We start from the raw sequence: 22,406 nt of genomic DNA, 5'->3' as shown, positions 1-22,406 counted from the left end.
TTGGGATTCTGTTGCGTTAATAACTTCAGATCTGTCTCAGTTGGGTCTCCTTGATAAAGGGTAACTCCACTTTGGAATAATGTTGAGTTAATAACTTCAGATCTGTCTCAGTTGGGTCTCCTTGACAGAGGGTAACTCAACCTTGGGATTCTGTTGCGTTACTAACTTCAGATCTATCTCAGTTGTGTCTCCTTGAAAAAGGGTAACTCCACCTTGGGATAATGTTGAGTTAGTAACTTCAGATCTGTCTCAGTCGGGTCTCCTTGATAGAGGGTAACTCAACCTTGGGATAATGTTGAGTTAATAAATTCGGATCTGTCTCAGTTGGGGCTCCTTGATAAAGGGTAACTCAACCTTTAGATTCTGTTGCGTTAATAACTTCAGATCTTTATCAGTTGGGTCTCCTTGATAGAGGATGACTCAACCGTGGGATTCTGTTGAGATAACTTGTTATAGTAATGAGCAAGTTGTATATACAAACAATATGGAGGACTGACCTGGAAGATAAACCCTAGGGGCATTGCTTTGAATATCTACGGAATGCTTCATTTACTAGGTTATAAGAACTCTCTTACTGTCTATATTCATGGTCAAAGAGATTCTATTATGGGAAAACTTTTTTTTAAAACACATCAATTAATAGCACTCTAAAGCAAACTGAAATCTGTTTTTCAAAAGAGAAAACTGATTTTTTTATATTTGATTTTGAAATCTGACACAGCTAGATATGTTGTTAGTTTCCTAGGTGCCCTCAGCCATGTGACTTATGCTCTAAAAAACTTCAGTCACTCTTTACTGCTGCACTGCAAGTTGGAGTGATATCAGTGAATTATTTGTAATGTAACCACTGTAATTTGTAATTAAAAATTACACCATGAGAGAATCCCTTTAGGGTAGTGGTACACGGGTAGATTAGTCGCCAAGTGATAATCTTGGCTACTGCGGATGACTAATCTCCCAAAAATGCCTTCCCACCAGCAAAAATGTGAATTGCCGGTGGGGTGACATGTGCATCGCTTTGGTTTTCCGAAGTTACCCAAACTTGCTTCACAAGGAAACTTCAGGCGATTTTAGAAAACAAAGCGACAAGCATGCCATCCCACTGGCGATTCCCATTCTTGCTGGTGGGAAGGCATTTCAGGGAGAATAGTCGCCCACAGTAGGGAAAATGCATCGCTTGGTGACTAATCTCCCCTGGTGCCCCCCAGCCTTAAGTATCGTATTCTACTTTGTTATGTAGAAGCTGACATTCACCTTCTGATCCTGAGGCCACACTCCTCTCTGAAGTATCAGGCAGGCAATGCATAATAGATGTTATTTGAGAAACAGGTACAGGTATAGGATCCCTTAACCGTATTACGGAATGTCTCCCATAGACTTCATTTTATCCAAATAATCCAAATTTTTAAAAATTATTTCCTTTTTCTCTGTAATAATAAAACAGTAGCTTGTACTTGATCCCAACTAAGATATAATTAATCCTTATTGGAAGCAAAACCAGCCTATTGGGTTTATTTAATGTTTATATGAATTTCTAGTAGACTTAAGGCATGAAGATTACGGAAAGATCCGTTATCCGGAAAACCCCAGGTCCCGAGCATTCTGGATAACAGGTCCCATACCTGTACAATCATTTACTCCAATTAACATAATTTCAGTGTATGAAAGTACCTATTGAGCCAATTTTAGAAAACAAGCGAGATGCACAAACTCATTTTATTAAGCCTGAAAGCTAAAAGCTGGGCACGTGTGTTGACCTGTTCTTAGTATATTCTGGAGTTGCAATGGAAATCCATCTTGCTGAAATGTACTCTTGTTGCAGTACTGATAAGATAAGCACCAGCGAATCCATTATTAATTAACCTTTAGCATCATCGGTGCAGAGCTTAATTGAACTTCATTAGTCTGGGGGAGCTATACTGCCTGAAACAATGCAGCTTTCCAGCTGGATCCAGCGGAACATAAAGTGATCATCAAGCTTTAAATAAACAAACCTTTAGCATTAGTTTGCTGCATAGGGACATACAGTATAAACATCATAAATAACGGTCTCTTCCAGTTGTTGTGTTTGCCTGACCCGGGAGCAATTCTTGAAACATAGGCAGTTGCTGAGTTCAGTCTATCTGCAGCTCAGGAATGGGAATTTAAAGGGATGATGTTTTAACCTTTTAAGTGCCAGCAGAATTTCACATTTTGGTTACGCGAAATGCCAGCCGTTTTTGAAACATTTTGTGCTCTCTCACTTTAGGGGCATTTTCTGAGGGGAAACCTATAGTTTACCTAGGAAAACTATACATTGTTTTTTTCGGTAGAAACTGAGCTTTCTAAATCTGCCTGAGTTTTCATGTATTTACACCTGTGCAAAAAAATTTATAGTGCTAAATACCAAAAAAAATGAAAAATTACCATTTTTCATCGTATATCAATTTATACCAGAAAAATATTTCATTTTACGGATGAAAATCCAACTGATTTGGAAAGCCTTATGTCTCTCGAACGTGCCAATACCAGATATGTATAGTTTTAGGGAGATTTAGGATTTCTGTACAGCAAAAACTCCCGGCAGTCTATTACCAAATTTTGAAAGCACTAAGGCAGAAAACGGCATGCTTTAGATTCCAAGGCAAAAAATCCTGAAACCGTAGGTTTACCCCAGAAAACCATACATTTTTGAAAAGTACACATTCTGCCGATTACAAAATGGGTAACTATGTCTCTCTACTCCCAACTACCAAACATAAAAGCTTGTCTGAACATAGCGGTTTTTCAACAAAAAATTCAAAATTCTGAAAAATAATTTCAAAGGTTTTATTTTGCTGCTCCGCATATCCCAAACTATATTAGGTACCAAGAAAAAGCACCTGAAATATGATTGCCAGGGGTCCACTGAACAATTTGATACCCATTATGCATAGGTTTACCAAAGTATCTGGCATTTAGAGACACCAATATGTAGTTAGCACATCCAAATTGTTCAGGACTTTACTTCAGCTACTGAGAAATCAACACATTGACTGCATTTTTTGTGGGGTAAAAACACAGAAATATATGTTTACCCCCCAAACCCATATATTTTTGGAAAGTACACATTCTACTGAATCTAAAATGGGTACCCATGCCTTTCTGCTCCAAACTACTGAGTCGCAAGGCTTTCCCAAAATTGTCGGTTTTGGTGAAATATCTGAAAATTTCCTCAAACCTTCAACTTCCCAGCACCATATCACCCATGTATCATTACGTACTAAGAAAAAGCACCCTAAATATGATTGCCAGGGTTCCTCTGAACATTTTGGTGGTCATTGTTCATAAGTTTACCAAAGTATCTGGCATTTAGAGGCCCCAAAATGAAGTTAGCGCATACCAATAGTCCTGTGGGTAACTTCATCTAATGAAAAATCAACACATTGACTGCATTTTTGTGGGGTAAAAACACAGAAATATATGTTTACCCCCCAAACCCATACATTTTTGGAAAGTACACATTCTACTGAATCTAAAATGGGTACCCATGCCTTTATGCTCCAAACTACTGAGTCGCAAGGCTTTCCCAAAGTTGTCGGTTTTGGTGAAATATCTGAAAATTGCCTCAAAGCTTCAACTTCCCAGCACCATATCACCCATGTGTCATTACGTACTAAGAAAAAGCACCCTAAATATGATTGCCAGGGTTCCTCTGAACATTTTGGTGGCCATTGTTCATAAGTTTACCAAAGTATCTGGCATTTAGAGTCCCCAAAATGAAGTTAGCGCATACAAACAGTCCCGTGGGTAACTTCAGCTAATGAAAAATCAACACATTGACTGCATTTTTGTGGGGTAAAAACACAGAAATATATGTTTACCCCCCAAACCCATACATTTTTGGAAAGTACACATTCTACCGAATCTAAAATGGGTACCCATGCCTTATTGCTCCAAACTACTGAGTCGCAAGGCTTTCCCAAAGTTGTCGGTTTTGGTGAAATATCTGAAAATTGCCTCAAAGCTTCAACTTCCCAGCACCATATCACCCATGTGTCATTACGTACTAAGAAAAAGCACCCTAAATATGATTGCCAGGGTTACTCCGAACAGTTTGGTGGCCATTGTTCATAGGTTTACCAAAGTATCTGGCATTTAGAGGCCCCAAAATGAAGTTAGCGCATACAAACAGTCCCGTGGGTAACTTCAGCTAATGAAAAATCAACACATTGACTGCATTTTTGTGGGGTAAAAACACAGAAATATATGTTTACCCCCCAAACCCATACATTTTTGGAAAGCACACATTCTACCGAATCTAAAATGGGTACCCATGCCTTATTGCTCCAAACTACTGAGTCGCAAGGCTTTCCCAAAGTTGTCGGTTTTGGTGAAATATCTGAAAATTGCCTCAAAGCTTCAACTTCCCAGCACCATATCACCCATGTGTCATTACGTACTAAGAAAAATTACCCTAAATATGATTGCCAGGGTTCCTCTGAACAGTTTGGTGGCCATTGTTCATAGGTTTACCAAAGTATCTGGCATTTAGAGGCCCCAAAATGAAGTTAGCGCATACAAATAGTCCTGTGGGTAACTTCAGCTAATGAAAGATCAACACACAGGAGAAAGCTCTCTGTTTAGTGCTGAATTAAGCATTGAAATTCCTGTTTGAGACAGGATTTTTTGTTATCACTTGGTGTGTGAATGTGTTGTCCACTTGGTGGGTGAAATTTGGGAAGTTTTGAGTTGATTTTCTTTACTAAAAATCGATTTTTCTTTTGACCCTGAAGGTGAGTGATTCCTAGCCCAGTTCCTTTCACTTGCTCTGGGCTACAAACTCACTGTTAGATCCCCTACCCCTCCCCCGCACCTGGGTGTCAGTTTCATTTGCATTTTTCTCTTGTTTCAGCACAAATTGTTTAATTTTTGTACAGATTGAGTGGATATTTTGATTTTGCACTCAGTTCTGTGAGGAGAGAAAGCTAAAGGGAGAAGGATTTAATATAAGTATAAATATAAAATCTTTTCCAGCAGCAGCAGTGCAGCTCCCAGGCACCTGCTCACATTAACCCTCTCCCTGCCACAGCTTCTCAACTTAAAACTTACTTTTTTGTTAATCAATAGTATAAAGCTTTCTTTTTGTGTGGTGTTGTGTAAAATAATGGGAGGGAATAAAAAGGAAAGTTATAAAAAAACATCTCTTGGTTCTAAAGCAAAAGGACCTGAAAAACCCAGCTGTAGCTCTGCAAGGAAACACCAGTCAGAGCCCATGTCAAAAAGCCCCATTGCCTTTACTTCTGCTGCTGCAGCCAATGTGACCCCTGCTAAAACATTTGCACACGCGGTAGCTACTGGCAGCAACCCTAGCCAAGTCACTGCTGGGGTAGAGAAGCTTACAAGGAAGCATGGGGTCAGATGCCTAATGTCAAGCACTCATGGCATAGAGGTTTATATAAAGGCTGCAGCTGAAGTGGTGGGCCACTCTGCAGTAGTGGCAGCAAGTAAAATGTATGGGAAAGCCATAATCTTTGCCCGTACTCTAACTGCAGTGCATACTCTGGTACAGAGGGGTATCACAGTGGGAGGGAGTTATGTCCCTGTAGAACCCCTAGAAGGATTGGGCACAAGGGTGGTTTTATCTAATGTGCCCCCCTTCCTGCAAGACCACTTATTGTACCCCCACCTGCAAGCCCTTGGGGAGTTAAAATCAAATATGTCTAGAATTCCCCTGGGATGTAAGGAGAGCAGACTGAGGCACGTCCTTTCCTTTAAAAGGCAGGTGCAACTACTTTTACCTCGGGGGCAAGACACTATTGAGGGGTCTTTCGGGGTTCCATTTGAAGGGGTGCTGTATAAAATTTTTTACAGCACAGAGGAAGTGAGGTGCTTCCTTTGCAAGAACCTGGGGCACACTCGCCAGAGTTGCCCCAAAGGGCAAATTAAGACCACAGCCCCTGTTCCTGCTCCCAGTGCCTCAAATAAAACATCTTATCCTGCTGGGACTATTTCAGCAGGGTCCTCAAAGGGGATATCTCCTTCACTAAAGAACCTCAAGGTGGCTGTTACACAACCCACCTCTACAACATCCAAACCTCCTCCTTCTTCACTGAAGACATCTAAGGCTGCAGCATGTCTTACAATTGCGGCAAAAGGGAAGGGGGGAAAACATGTCAAAGCTTCCCCCAGGGTCACAGTTGTTCCTACAACAAAAAGGTGTACCCCTGTTATGGGCACCCCTGAAGGTGTGGGGGTACCCATGATTGCAACACCTGTTGGGGTTGGGGAAGATAGTGGCCTTTCCTCTTCAGATGCCAAGAAAAAGAGGAAATTTAAATCAAACTGGCTGGTACCTGAGGAATGGGCATCAGTGGTTAATGATGGGGCACCCCCATCCAAGGGTAAAAAGGGCAGCAAAACTTCTGCTCCTCATGTGGTGATATTGTCTGGCCCAACTGTTGGTCACGATCAACCGGTGTCAGACCATGCACTCTTGCCTCCAGACCAGGTGGGGAATAATGAGGTTAATGGTCTGCATGGCCTTGAACATGGCAGTGTTGGTTTCCCCACAGAGTCAGGGGTGCAGTATCTGCCTCAAAATCATTTGGAGGATCTTCCCTTGGAGTGTAAAGAGACACCTAATGAGACTCCTGCAGAGTGGGCAGTCAGTGTTCCTGAGGTGCTGAGATTTGGCAACTGCAACCAGCCTCAGGTTTTAGTGCCTCAGGGTATTTCACTCCAGGAGGGGGAGAATATTGGGCTAACCCCCATACAGGACCCTGCAGATAAAACTGCTGGAAGGATGGTGAGGGTGGAGTTGTAAATACGGTGGAGGGTAGCCAGACAACCTCTACTGTTCATGCTAAAATCTCTCCTCCCTTGTCTTCAACTGACCCAAATATTATTGCCATCCAGAAAGCACAGGACGTAGTAGAGAGGGCAGAGGCTAACCATCGAGCCTCCAAAGCTCTACCTGTTGCTGGGAGCTAATTAGTTCTGTTGCTCCTGTGTCAAACACTTCCAAATGTGTTTCAAGTGAAGTTGAGGGAACACCTGAGCCATTGCAGGGTCTCCAGAAAAGTGATTCTGATACTTTTCCTGTAACAACTTGTGGAGAGATTCTCAAAGCTCTAGTGGAGAGGGGAGATTATCAATCCCTTAGCCAGGAAGAGCTCATGGATGAGGGGAACATCGAAGAGGAGGTTGACATGGGAGTGGCAAATCCTTCTACCCCAATCATCCCTGCTGAGGAACTCAAAAAGTTTCTTGAGAGCACCCTTGGTGTTAAATTAGAGAAGAAGATGCACATGGCTCTGGAGAAGTGGCATGATTTGCCTTTAGTTATCAATTCTGTGAGACAATACATTAAGGTCATAAAAGAGGCCAAGAACTATGGAACAGCGGAATATCTCCGTATAATGAAGTTTCACAAAAAATGTTTGTCTCATCAGACCTTGATGAAGGTTAAAGCACTTCCTAAGACTCAGTAATGGCCTTGAGTATAAGCACACTTAATACTAATGGCTGTCGGAATCCTTTCCGAATGTTTCAGGTACTCTCCTTTCTTCGTCAAGGAGGGTACTCTGTGAGTTTCCTCCAAGAGACCCACACCACTCCAGAGCTTGAAGCAAGCTGGAATCTGGAGTGGAAGGGAAGGGTCTTTTTTAATCACCTCACTTGGACATCATGCGGGGTGGTGACCCTTTTCTCAGATTCCTTCCAGCCAGAGGTCCTGAATGCTACCTCTGTCATCCCTGGCCGTCTATTGCATCTTCGGGTCCGGGAGTCAGGTAGAACATATAATCTAATGAATGTGTATGCTCCTACTACCGGACCAGAGAGGGCACGGTTCTTTGAAAGTTTGTCAGCCTACATGGAGACAATTGACTCTGATGAAGCCTTGATTATAGGGGGTGATTTTAATTACACCCTTGATGCTCGAGATCGCAATGTACCCAAGAAAAGAGACTCGTCTGAGTCCTTTTTGCGAGAACTAATTGCTCATTTCTCCTTGGTTGATGTCTGGAGAGAACAGAACCCAGAGACGGTTGCTTTTACCTATGTCAGGGTGAGAGATGGTCATGTTTCTCAATCCCGGATTGATAGGATATATATATCGAGCCATCTCATGTCACGAGCCCAGTCGAGCACCATTAGATTGGCACCATTCTCAGACCACAATTGTGTATCCCTGAGAATGTCAATCGCACCATCTCTGCCAAAAGCTGCTTACTGGCACTTTAACAACAGTTTATTAGAAGATGAGGGTTTTGCAAAGTCAGTCTGGGATACATGGAGAGGCTGGAGGGCCTTTCAGGATGAATTTGCCACATTGAACCAGTGGTGGGATGTAGGCAAGGTTCACCTAAAGCTCTTGTGTCAAGAGTATACCAAAAGTGTGAGCGGGCAGCGCAATGCAGAGATTGAGGCACTGAATGGGGAGGTGCTTGATCTTGAGCAAAGGCTATCAGGCTCTGAAGACCAAGCCCTTCAGTGTGAATATCTAGAAAGGAAAGAAGCGCTGCGTAACATGGAACAACGACAGGCTCGTGGTGCCTTTGTGCGAAGCCGGATGCAGTTACTTTGTGATATGGATCGTGGTTCCCGATTCTTCTATGCTCTGGAGAAGAAGAAGGGGAACCGAAAACAAATCACATGCCTTTTTGCGGAGGATGGAACCCCCCTTGAGGATCCGGAGGCTATCCGGGACAGAGCCCGGTCCTTCTATCAAAACCTTTTTTCTCCAGATCCCATCTCTCCAGATGCCTGTGAGGAGCTATGGGATGGGCTTCCAGTGGTCAGTGAGAGGAGAAAAGAGAGGTTGGAAACACCAATCACTCTAGAGGAACTCTCTCAAGCACTCCGTTTAATGCCCCACAATAAATCTCCTGGGCTTGACGGACTGACCATAGAGTTCTTCCAGTTCTTTTGGGATACTCTGGGCCCTGATTTCCATAGGGTCCTAACTGAGGCCTTCAAGAAAGGTGAGTTGCCACTTTCGTGTCGTCGAGCAGTGTTATCACTACTTCCTAAGAAGGGGGATCTCCGTCTTATTAAGAACTGGAGACCAGTCTCACTGCTTAGCACAGACTATAAGATCGTGGCCAAAGCTATCTCACTTAGGCTCAAATCTGTGCTGGCAGAGGTGATTCATCCTGACCAGTCCTATACAGTCCCCGGTCGGACAATTTTGATAATGTCTTTTTAATCCGAGACTTACTACATTTTGCGAGAAGGACTGGTCTATCTCTTGCTTTTCTCTCTCTGGATCAAGAGAAGGCATTTGACAGGGTGGATCACCAATATCTTATAGGCACTCTGCAAGCCTATAGCTTTGGCCCACAGTTTGTGGGCTACCTGAAAACAATGTATGCCTCTGCAGAGTGTTTAGTTAAAATCAACTGGTCTCTGACTGCACCTCTGGCCTTTGGACGAGGAGTTCGGCAAGGATGCCCCTTGTCGGGACAACTGTACTCGCTGGCCATTGAGCCCTTCCTGTGTCTCTTAAGGAAAAGGCTCACGGGACTGGTGCTCAAAGAACCTGACATGAGGGTGGTTCTCTCAGCCTACGCTGATGATGTAATTCTTGTGGCCCAGGACCTAGTTGATCTTGAGCGGGCACAAGAGTGTCAAGAAGTCTACGCTGCTGCCTCATCTGCCCGGATCAACTGGTCCAAGAGCTCAGGCCTTCTGGAGGGTTCTCTAAAGGTGGATTTCCTGCCTCCTGCTTTTCGTGACATCTCGTGGGAGAGTAAAATCATTAAATATTTAGGCGTCTACCTATCAGCTGAGGAGTATCCTGTCTCACAGAATTTCATTGAACTTGAGGAATGTGTTCTAACGCGCCTTGGAAAGTGGAAGGGTTTTGCTAAAGTACTTTCTATGAGGGGGAGAGCTTTGGTGATTAATCAGCTGGTGGCCTCTCAGATCTGGTACCGGCTGATATGTCTTAGCCCAACCCAAGAATTCATTGCTAAGATCCAGAGAAGGTTACTGGACTTTCTCTGGATAGGAAAGCATTGGGTTTCTGCAGGTGTCTCAAGCCTCCCGTTGAAAGAGGGAGGGCAGGGAGTCGTGTGTATACGTTCTCAAGTGCACACCTTCCGTCTCCAGCAAATACAGAGATACTTGTATGCAGATCCTTCTCCACAGTGGTGTACTCTAGCATCGAGTTTTTATCGCCAGGTACGAAATATGGGATATGACCGGCAATTGTTTATAATTGAACCTGAGGGTTTCCTAAGAAACCTTTCAACCCTGCCGGCTTACTACCAAGACACGCTAAAAACCTGGAGCATGGTATCCGTGTTAAGGCAAGGAGCCATTGAAGGGGAAGACATTCTAAATGAGCCCCTACTTTACAATCCATCTTTTAAGACTAGGATGTTAGAATCCATCAGCATCCGACGTCGCCTTTGCCAGGCTCGGTTAACCAGAGTTGGAGATCTCCTGGATTTTGAGAAATCAGATTGGGTGGACTCTCAAGCAGTTATGCAACGCATGGGATTCCTCACCACTAGGGTTCCACACCGTCTTCTCAAGGAAATCAAGGACACAATCTCTCCTGATTCTCACACCTTCATTGATGGGGTTTTACATTCTGGAGAGCCACGTCCACCTTGGAACTCCTCACCTCCAGACATAATAATAGCACCTAAAACCCGTCAATCCCCCCAAGCACCTCCTTCCCCCAACTTGAGCCAGTTGGAGAATTTTCCATTGACACGCTTTCATGATATAACAAGAAAGCTGTTGTACTCTCTAATGCTTCACACTGTACACTTCCTTGCCCTCATCTCCCGATATGATACCATCTGGAGACGTGTGCTTAATGAGGGTGAAAGACCTCAGTGGCAAGCTCTTTATTCCAGTTTGGTGCCTAGACCAACTGGAGACTTGAGTTGGAAAGTGCTGCATGGTGCATTGAGCACAGGAGAGTATTTAGCTCGTTTTACAGACTCCCCAGCTGCTTGTCCATTCTGTGGCAAAGGAGAGTCTGTGTTTCATGCTTATTTTACGTGTGCCAGACTGCAACCTCTATTGGCTCTTTTGAGGAAGCTTTACCTGCAGTTCTGGTTACACTTTTCCCCTCATGTTTATATTTTTGGACGCCCAGTATCCCGGGACAATAAAGAGAAAGACCTTCTCTCCAACTTGCTCCTGGCTTTAGCTAAATTAGTCATCCATAAATCTAGAAAGCAATGTTTGGAAGGTGGGAATCCTCTGCCAGCAGAGGTCTTGTTCCGAGTGCTGGTGCGTTCCCGCATCCGAGCAGAGTACACCCAAGCAGTGTTTACTGGTCGGTTGAAAGAATTTGCTGACCAGTGGGCAATAGATGGGGTACTTTGCTCAGTATCCCCAGACCTGGTTTCTGTTCAGACAATTCTCACACTCCATATTTAAGTGCACTTTAATTTAAGTGACAGTTGTATTTTAATCAGTTAATCATCTCCTTTGAGATGTGATTAACTTTGGTGAGCAATCACTCACCTGCAATTTGAATAATATATCAGCTAATGAAAAATCAACACATTGACTGCATTTTTGTGGGGTAAAAACACAGAAATATATGTTTACCCCCCAAACCCATACATTTTTGGAAAGTACACATTCTACCGAATCTAAAATGGGTACCCATGCCTTATTGCTCCAAACTACTGAGTCGCAAGGCTTTCCCAAAGTTGTCGGTTTTGGTGAAATATCTGAAAATTGCCTCAAAGCTTCAACTTCCCAGCACCATATCACCCATGTGTCATTACGTACTAAGAAAAAGCACCCTAAATATGATTGCCAGGGTTCCTCAGAACATTTTGGTGGCCATCGTTCATAAGTTTACCAAAGTATCTGGCATTTAGAGGCCCCAAAATGAAGTTAGCACATACAAATTGTCCGGTGGGTAACTTCAGCTAATGAAAAATTAACACATTCACTGCATTTTTGTGGGGTAAAAACACAGAAATAGATGTTTACCCCCCAACCCCATATATTTTTGGAAAGTACACATTCTACAGAATCTAAAATGGGTACCCATGCCTTTCTGCTCCAAACTACTGAGTCGCAAGGCTTTGCCAAATTTGGCGGTTTTGGTGAAATATCTGGAAATTGCCTCAAAGCTTCAACTTTCCAGCATCGTATTGTCCATGTATCATTACCAGCATAAAGCATCCTAAATATAAACATATGGGTCTACTAAACAGTTTGATGCCCAATGTGCATAGATATACCAAACTATGTGGCGCACAGAGACCCCCAAATGACAATATGTATAGACATTTTCACGGCTGACGCTCTGGCTGCTGCAATATGAGCACCTGGAGTGTGTATTATGCGACATTAGACCCCCCTAACAGTACAGAGACCCCAGAAAACCATATATTTTCAGAAAGTACACATTCTGACGAATCCAATATGGGTAAATAAGTGTTTCTACTGCAAACTGCCAAACTGCAAAGCAATGCTGAACATAACGGTTTTTATCAAATTTCTGAAAATCGTCACAAAGCTTGAATTCTACCCCATTATATGCCACACATTTCGTAACGTATCAGCATAAAACATCCTAAATATGAACGCCAGGGGTCTACTGAACACTTTGATGCCCAGTATGCATAGATATACCAAACTATGTGGCGCACAGAGACCCCCAAATGACAATAGTGTATATACATTTTCATGGCTGACGCGCTGGCTGCTGCAATATGAGCACCTGGTGTGCGTATTATGCGACATTAGACCCCCCTAACAGTACAGAGACCCCAGAAAACCATATATTTTCAGAAAGTACACATTCTGACGAATCCAATATGGGTAAATAAGTGTTTCTACTGCAAACTGGCAAACAGCAAAGCAATGCTGAACATAACGGTTTTTATCAAATTTCTGAAAATCGTCACAAAGCTTGAATTTTACCCCATTATATGCCCCACATTTCATAACTTATCAGCATAAAACATCCTAAATATGAACGCCAGGGGTCTACTGAACACTTTGATGCCCAGTATGCATAGATATACCAAACTATGTGGCGCACAGAGACCCCCAAATGACAATAGTGTATATACATTTTCACGGCTGACGCTCTGGCTGCTGCAATATGAGCACCTGGAGTGTGTATTATGCGACATTAGACCCCCCTAACAGTACAGAGACCCCAGAAAACCATATATTTTCAGAAAGTACACATTCTGACGAATCCAATATGGGTAAATAAGTGTTTCTACTGCAAACTGCCAAACTGCAAAGCAATGCTGAACATAACGGTTTTTATCAAATTTCTGAAAATCGTCACAAAGCTTGAATTCTACCCCATTATATGCCCCACATTTCGTAACGTATCAGCATAAAACATCCTAAATATGAACGCCAGGGGTCTACTGAACACTTTGATGCCCAATATGCATAGATATACCAAACTATGTGGTGTACAGAGACCCCCAAATGACAATAGTGTATATACATTTTCACGGCTGACGCTGGCTGCTGCAATATGAGCACCTGGTGTGTGTATTATGCGACATTACACCCCCCTAACAGTACAGAGACCCCAGAAAACCATATATTTTCAGAAAGTACACATTCTGACGAATCCAATATGGGTAAATAAGTGTTTCTACTGCAAACTGCCAAACTGCAAAGCAATGCTGAAAATAACGGTTTTTATCAAATTTCTGAAAATCGTCACAAAGCTTGAATTTTACCCCATTATATGCCCCACATTTCTTAACGTATCAGCATAAAACATCCTAAATATGAACGCCAGGGGTCTACTGAACACTTTGATGCCCAGTATGCATAGATATACCAAACTATGTGGCGCACAGAGACCCCCAAATGACAATAGTGTATATACATTTTCACGGCTGACGCGGTGGCTGCTGCAATATGAGCACCTGGTGTGTGTATTATGCGACATTAGACCCCCCTAACAGTACAGAGACCCCAGAAAACCATATATTTTCAGAAAGTACACATTCTGACGAATCCAATATGGGTAAATAAGTGTTTCTACTGCAAACTGCCAAACTGCAAAGCAATGCTGAACATAACGGTTTTTATCAAATTTCTGAAAATCGTCACAAAGCTTAAATTTTACCCCATTATATGCCCCACATTTCGTAACGTATCAGCATAAAACATCCTAAATATGAACGCCAGGGGTCTACTGAACACTTTGATGCCCAATATGCATAGATATACCAAACTATGTGGCGCACAGAGACCCCCAAATGACAATAGTGTATATACATTTTCACGGCTGACGCTCTGGCTGCTGCAATATGAGCACCTGGAGTGTGTATTATGCGACATTAGACCCCCCTAACAGTACAGAGACCCCAGAAAACCATATATTTTCAGAAAGTACACATTCTGACGAATCCAATATGGGTAAATAAGTGTTTCTACTGCAAACTGCCAAACTGCAAAGCAATGCTGAAAATAACGGTTTTTATCAAATTTCTGAAAATCGTCACAAAGCTTGAATTTTACCCCATTATATGCCCCACATTTCTTAACGTATCAGCATAAAACATCCTAAATATGAACGCCAGGGGTCTACTGAACACTTTGATGCCCAGTATGCATAGATATACCAAACTATGTGGTGTACAGAGAACCCCAAATGACAATAGTGTATATACATTTTCACGGCTGACGCGCTGGCTGCTGCAATATGAGCACCTGGTGTGTGTATTATGCGACATTAGACCCCCCTAACAGTACAGAGACCCCAGAAAACCATATATTTTCAGAAAGTACACATTCTGACGAATCCAATATGGGTAAATAAGTGTTTCTACTGCAAACTGCCAAACTGCAAAGCAATGCTGAACATAACGGTTTTTATCAAATTTCTGAAAATCGTCACAAAGCTTAAATTTTACCCCATTATATGCCCCACATTTCGTAACGTATCAGCATAAAACATCCTAAATATGAACGCCAGGGGTCTACTGAACACTTTGATGCCCAATATGCATAGATATACCAAACTATGTGGCGCACAGAGACCCCCAAATGGATATAAAGTAGATAAAATTTACAAGGCAAAACAAAATAAGGCAGTAAAGAGTGAAATGCAAAAAAATCCAATAAAACCACAAAAATCAATGTTTTTTTTCCAGACTAGTGTTATCGGCCGTCAGAATCACAGTTTGAATATTTTAGCTGGGCCAAACAGGTTATACGGCTAGAAACAAGTGAACACAACATACGCAGAGCTGAAAATGCAATAAAATGGCTAAAAATTCAATAAAATGGCTAAAAATGCACCAAAATACCCAAAATTGCAATATAATCACCGAAATAACATAAAAAAGATATTGCACAGTACGGTTAGCGAATACGCTATTCGTAATGGCAATAAAACATTTTTTTCAGCCAAAAAAAGAGACGATGCGATAATAAAAAAAAAAAAAAGCCACAATGCCATGTATGTGCGTGTGCGTGTGTACAAATGGTAAATTACATGTTATGTGCGCGTGTGTGCGTGTGCACATGTGTGTAAGTGCAGTGAGTGTAAGTGACCACCCCAATCCCCAAAAATGTATGTGTAAGTGTGTGTAAGTGTGAATCTAAGTGTGTATTACTGTAATAAGTGTGTGTTGGTGTGTTTGTGTGTGTAATTGTTGCACTAACCTGAAAAAATCGCTGGAGACTGTTGCAGGCGATCAGGAAGACTCCCTGGAAGACATCTGCCTCGTGGTTCCTGTCTGTGTGCTGTGGGGGCGGAGATCGTCGATCCGGTGCAGGCTGCAGCAGCAGGACACGTAAGTAACACGTGCCTGCTGCTGTTTTTGGGCCCCTGGGCGATCGCGCCCCAGGGGCCACTCGATCCCCTGCTCTGCTCGTTGCCTAGGGGCAGGGGATCGAGCAGGAACGGAGCGAGCGGCTCTAACAGCCGCTCCTCCGCTTCTGAACCCGGAAGTGCTGCAGAACGTAGAATCTACGTTCTGTGGCATTTCAAGTACCTTTGCCACAGAACGTAGATTCTACGATCTGTGGCATTTAAAGGGTTAAAAAGGAACTTATATATGCATTATTTTGCTTAGTACAGGGGAATACATACACTGTTTTATGGGATCTCTCTGTACAGTCTATGACCAAACTTAGGGGGATGTTCCTGCTGAATTGTGCTTAGTACAGGGGAATACCTATGCTGCCATAGTTTTATGGGATCTCTCTGTACAGATTATGAGCAAACTTAGGGGACTGTTCCTGCTGAATTGTGCTTAGTACAGGGAATACCTATGCTGCCATAGTTTTATGGGATCTCTGTGGTACAGGCTAAAGTGTAGAGTAAGAAATATTATTGGAGTTAAAACATCAATCCATTTCTTGAGTGGCAGTTTTTGAGTTAAATGATCATACCAGAAAGTCACCACTTTAGAGAATTTACACAAAGGTGAAGGTGGTGTGACCTTTTTTTTGTGTTATTAACATTTTGGTGGCATTAAGACGGGACAGCAAAATTGTTATAATTCACCTTTTTGATAAAACAAAAAGGTATATAAGGGTAAAAATATTTTGTGGAATTGGTACACCATGTTGTGCTAATTTAACACCACTCGTGGTGAGAATTGGTGCAAGAAAAAGACAAATGAGTTGGGCACTCAGACTTCAGACACGCTTTCCCCCTGTTCTGCCTGTAACCTCACTGAGCCTAGTTACAGGCAGGGGAGTGATCGAGTGGGTTGAAGCCCCAGAAGCCATCCATGAAAAAGAGAAGGGTCCAGCAAGAGGCTTGGTTTGGAGCCAAATGTAAGGGGTTGCAAGAGAGACGTTATAAAAGCACCCATGCTGCAGTATCCAGTCAGAATCATATTGTGTGAGACTGTCCAAGAGTGCAGACAGGCTGTTTAGTTGAGAGTTCTGCATCTCTAGAAGCACATTGAGAGCCCATCTTGTTCCCTGCCAAGCTGCTAGCGACACAGGAGGTGAAAGAAGCCACTGTTAAGAATGATCCTGCAGCAGAGCTGCCTGTAATCTCCAGTGTGACTGCCTCTGAGAGCACATCGGTGAGTGAGCCACCCAAGGGAGGATATTGGCAAGGCTACAAGCGTGGGACCCGGGTTTAAGGAAAGGTCTTGTGCATTTACCTGCTACGTGGGAGCAGCTGCTAAGTTCCAAAAGGAGAGCTACTTTTGAGAAAGGTAGCGCTACCTGGGGTATAAGAGGTAGGTCCCCCGTATCCCCAGTGCAGGAGTGCATTGTGTATTTGATTGCCCAAGTTCTTTCACTACACTCTTTCACTAAAGTTATAATTGCAAACTTTTGTGTGTTTTTTTCCTAGTGAACCCCCCTGAGGTGTACTCCTCAGTGTTCACTAGGTGGAGGCATTGCGCTGTAAATACCAGTTCCCAGTACGTTTTATATGCAAAATGGATTCAGGGCCCTGGATTGCAAAGGGTTAATTGTGAATTAAAGAGACAGTGACCAAATTAGGATTATAATATCTTTTATTATAACATAACTTCAATTACGAATTTGATTTGTTTCTTCCTTTACTGTCTGTATGGCTCTACTGGAACTTATATACATGCAGCTAACTTGAAGGAGCATTAGGTAAAGACTTGATGCCAAAATATGAATCTCATTTCCTACTGCTTTGCTGCACTTTTCCTATTGGCATTTCTACTGACCAGCTGTAGACATTGGTACCATTATTATTGTCTATGAACATACATTCCTCTTAATTTTTATATTGAACAAATACAAAGGGGAAACCCCCCCCCAAATGGCTTAGTAGTCAATTTATAGGGTCTAGAGAGGATTAAAATATCACTGAACTTGTTTGTTGGGGAGTGGATCACTCCTTTGTTATAGGAAGCTGCCATGGCTTAATGCCACAGAGTAAGGAGAAGCTTTTAGAGCCAGCATGATGGGGAGTCATTTTAAAACTAGTATTGTTTGTAGAGTTGTCCCCTTAAGAGAAGTTGAAACTCAAATCAAAATAGTGCAGGTCTTTTTCCCGATGTCAACAATGTACATTTCCTCCAGTATGACCCGTGGGATAGGAATGTCATCTCCTTTATATACCCTCAATAATGAAGTCTACCTTCACTACCTGCAATGATTCCCACTGATGAACTCTGAAAAGTAGATTCTTCTTCATTGCTTATGTTTCAGGAGGTCCTCCCCCCCTTCCTTCATTATTGCTTATGACAAATCAATGATCATGTCAATGAATTGGGCAGAATATTTTTTATCTGTATCTTGCTGACATTAGAGATAGTCAAAAACAACATTTAAAAAACATGAATTTAATTCTCAATTCTAAAATAAACTTTAAAAATAAATGTGATCTCACCCCATGATGACACTGGGAAGTAAAGAAGAATGTTTGGGTGGCATCAAGCATCCTTTCTAGAGGCTGAGCCAGTAAAAAGAATTTGCAACCATAGCTTAACTTTCCCTATTTATCTGTTTTTATTTCTTCAGTGAAATGGAAGTTGACTTTTTTTGTACAATTGAAAGGGATCTACTAGGCCTTTTATCAGGTTAATGCTGCAAATCTCTGAGGACATAACCTCTGCTTTAATATGCTGCTCAGTAGGGCTCTCCTATTATTGGTGATTAAGGGGCAGATTTATCAAGGGTCGAAGTGAATTTGAGGGAATTTTCAAGTAAAAAAATTCAAAATTCGAATAGGATACTACGACTTTGAATTTACTTTGAATTCGATTCTAAGTAAAATAGTTCGAATGTTCGATAATCAAAGTACTGTCTCTTTAAAAAAACTTCGACTTCAATAGTTCGCCTATGTTAGCCTATGGGGCCTTCTAATGCATTTTTTTGTAGTCGAAGTAAAATCATTCGATCGATCGAATGATTTTACTTAGACCACAAAACGGTCCAATTTGTAAAAAAAACTTTGACTTCGATATTCTAAGTCAAAGTATAGCCATTCGATGGTCGAATTTGGAAGTATATTTCACTTTGAAATTTGGACCTTTGATAAATCTGCCTCTAAGGGGCTGATTCACTAAGGGTCGAATATCGAGGGTTAATTAACCCTCGATATTCAACTAGGAATTGAAATCCTTCGACTTCGAAGTCGTAGGATTTAGCGCAAATACTGCGATCGTACGATCGAAAGATTATTCCTTCGATCGAACGATTAAATCCTTCGAATCGAACGATTCGAAGGATTTTAATCCAACGATCAAAGGAATATCCTTCGATCAAAAAAACTTAGGAAAGCCTATGGGGACCTTCCCCATAGGCTAACATTGACTTCGGTAGCTTTTAGCTGCCGAACTAGGGGGTCGAAGTTTTTTCTTAAAGAGACAGTACTTCGACTATGGAATGGTCGAATAGTTGAACGATTTTTACTTCGAATCCTTCGATTCGAAGTCGTAGTCGAAGTAGCCCATTCGATGGTCGAAGTAGCCCAAAAAATACTTCGAAATTCAAAGTTTTTTAACTTCCAATCCTTCACTCGAATTTAGTGAATCGGCCCCTAAGTGTTTTAGAGCCTCTAAATATATATTTGTCTTTTTTTTCCTCTGCCTATAATGCATCAGTAATATGCAATAGCTCTGGTTTGGAATCTGTGCAAGGCTACAGAGGGCTTTTATTTTGTTACTTCTAGTAGGTTGACCTCTGGTAGAGTTAAGTTAGAAGCAACATAATATATATGTAGCGCCTTTCCAAAACCACTCAATTCTTCATTGAAATGCTGGTTCCAGTTTGGTTCACTATTCAGTAATTCACTATTAGGCTGGAACTACATGACGCGAGACCGATGCAACGAAAATAATGTAAGTAATAGAAATGTCGGGCCTTGTTGCTGCGTGCATCCAACACGACCATCAGATGCAAATGCCGCACGTTGCATCTTCATCTGACAGCTGTGTCGTATGAACGCACCAACATTTCTATTACTTACCTTATTTTCGTTGCATCCATCTCGTCGCATCCGTTTTCTCTTATTGCGTCAGATCTCAAGAAGACGCATCGTGTAGTTCCAGCCTTAGGCTGAATCCAAAAATGGTGGATCCGTTCATTAATACGGGGGTCCCCAATCTTTTAAAATTCTGAGCCGCATTCAAATGTAAAAATAGTAGGGGAGCACCACAAGCATAAAAAATGTACATGGGGTGCAAAATAAGGGCTGTGATTGGCTATTTGGTAGCCCCTATGTGGACTGGTAGCCTACAGGAGACTCTGTTTGGCAGTACACCTGGTTTTTATACAACCAAAACTTGCCTCCAAGCCTGGAATTCAAAAATAAGCTCCTGCTTTGAGGCCACTGAGAGCAACATCCAAGGGGTTGGTGAGCGACGTGTTACTGTTGAGTCACTGGTTGGGGATCACTGCATTCATATATGAAATCACTCTGACCTTTCTAGAATTGCAAGTGATACTCACAAGTCAACGTTGCCTTACCATCTAAGAAAACGCTCAACCAAATGCATCAAAGGACAGGACAACAAGAACTACCAGTGTGAACAACCAGCATTTTATTGCATTTGAGAATGCTATACTGTCAGTAATCAGTACTGACTACACAAGTTTTTTTTTTTTAAATTTTATTATTGTCTGTACCAACAGACATGGAATGATGGAAATTACAATTGATGTAAGGAATGAGTTTCTTTTATGCCTTTTCAAAACAAAATATCCTGTTATTGGCAGCACATACACACAGAGCACCAAGCTAACAGTCTGGACTGTACCATTGTCATCAAGGCTCATGGCTTAACCTCAGGTTGTGGATTTAGTTTGGGACAATATTGCAACCTTGGAAAATCTGGCTTTGCAGACCTCAAACAAATGCGTAACGTTGGCCCATGAAGCAGAAGTAATCAAAACAGATGAGGATGCGGAACAATGCAAACAGAAAAATGTCAGGCCAATGGCACATACACAATGGAAGGATTTGTAAACATTTGGATGGATATTTTTGCAGATGAATCAGCAAAGCATCAAAGACTTTTCTGCGTGTGAAAAGATCCCTTGAAAATAAAAGTGGGAGAATTCCGTTTTCAAAAATTCACTTCGCCAGATTTTCAAAACGGTTCCAATCATCACAGAACAATATTTACGTCCCCGATTTTTACTTTGGCCGACGCAAAGCCTGGACTTTCCTCTGACGGAGAAATGGACAATTTTTAAGACCGATTACAATTCGGACATTGATGGAGGCTTTGTGACTCTCATTCCTGACAGCGAGATACCTGATACATGGTACTACTCAGTTCATGGATTTCTTTAAGGAAAAAAAAAACATGTAACAAATCTTCTTTACATCTTGGCACCTTGTCAAGTATTTTATACAAAAGTTTGACAATAGTTTGACACTCCCAGGTAATCAAGACGTCATCGATAAACTTAGAAATTGTGATCCCAGGACTCATCATGCAAAATATTTACTGCAGGAGGAGAAACACTTTAAAACATTTTTTTGTACTTTAAAACATATGAACTTGGTTTTTTTTTTTTGATTTTTTTAAGACAGCCAGAAAAGGCAGTGGTTGGATAACATAAAGGGGTTGAAAAGTATCAAAAACTGGCAGAAAACACAAAAAAAACTGTACAAAATGCTTCAATCAATGATAGAAAAAAAATCGTCAACTATGTTACATTTTGAAAGCAAAATATTGAGGGATTTTCTCCCACGTTGTCAGCAAACATCATCCATTTTATTAATTTTTTTTTTTTCGTTTAAAGCAGGGATAACTAAATAAAATACATATGCAGAATTTTCTGCATTTTTGTTACATACAGTATTTTTTTTTTTGAGAGCAATTTTGTTTTTAGTAGAGTTAATATAAAGCAGTTGCACAACAAAGCAATGGTGGTTCACAAACAAATATGCATTTTTTTCCTTGCAAGGAATATAATAAAGATTTTTTTTTAAAAAAATTAAAATAAAAACATAATTATCCCATCATCTGCCCCCCCCCCGTCTCAATATAAATGCTCACACAGACATATTCCAATTATATGTACAGTAAGCAAAACTCAACAAATAAAAATCAGTAATGGAATCGGCAATGGGAAAATAAAACAAATTCTAGAGTGGAGTTTTCTGGATGTTAAGCCTGAGATTTTCAGTTGCATGATATGCAGAATTTTTATTTTGTTTTGACTATGCATGCAACAGCAAACAAGTGCAACTTAGTGAAATGTATCGGTGAATGAATCACTACTTAAAAGTTAGGACTGAGGTGTGTTTACATGTTCCTCGTGTTGTATCACTTAAGCTTAGCTACAGGCTGAGAATGGTCAGATCTACCGGCTTTGTGTCCACTGTTAGATTTTGTAACCAGCAAGCCAACGCAATTGAATAGAAGTGCCAAGTATCTCACATTTGTTAAATAAAATGTAAGTATATATTTTGTATTATTATTATTATTTTTGGTCTGACGCATCTCACTTATTGTTAAAGGTACCAGCTTTTGATGTGGCAGTTTAGCTAAAGGTCAACTAAACATCTGACA

Source organism: Xenopus laevis, chromosome 4S (assembly GCF_017654675.1).
Source record: "Xenopus laevis strain J_2021 chromosome 4S, Xenopus_laevis_v10.1, whole genome shotgun sequence".
Classification (NCBI taxonomy): domain Eukaryota; kingdom Metazoa; phylum Chordata; class Amphibia; order Anura; family Pipidae; genus Xenopus; species Xenopus laevis.
The sequence above is the reverse complement of the archived record's forward strand: the minus strand, read 5'-3'. Positions refer to the sequence as shown.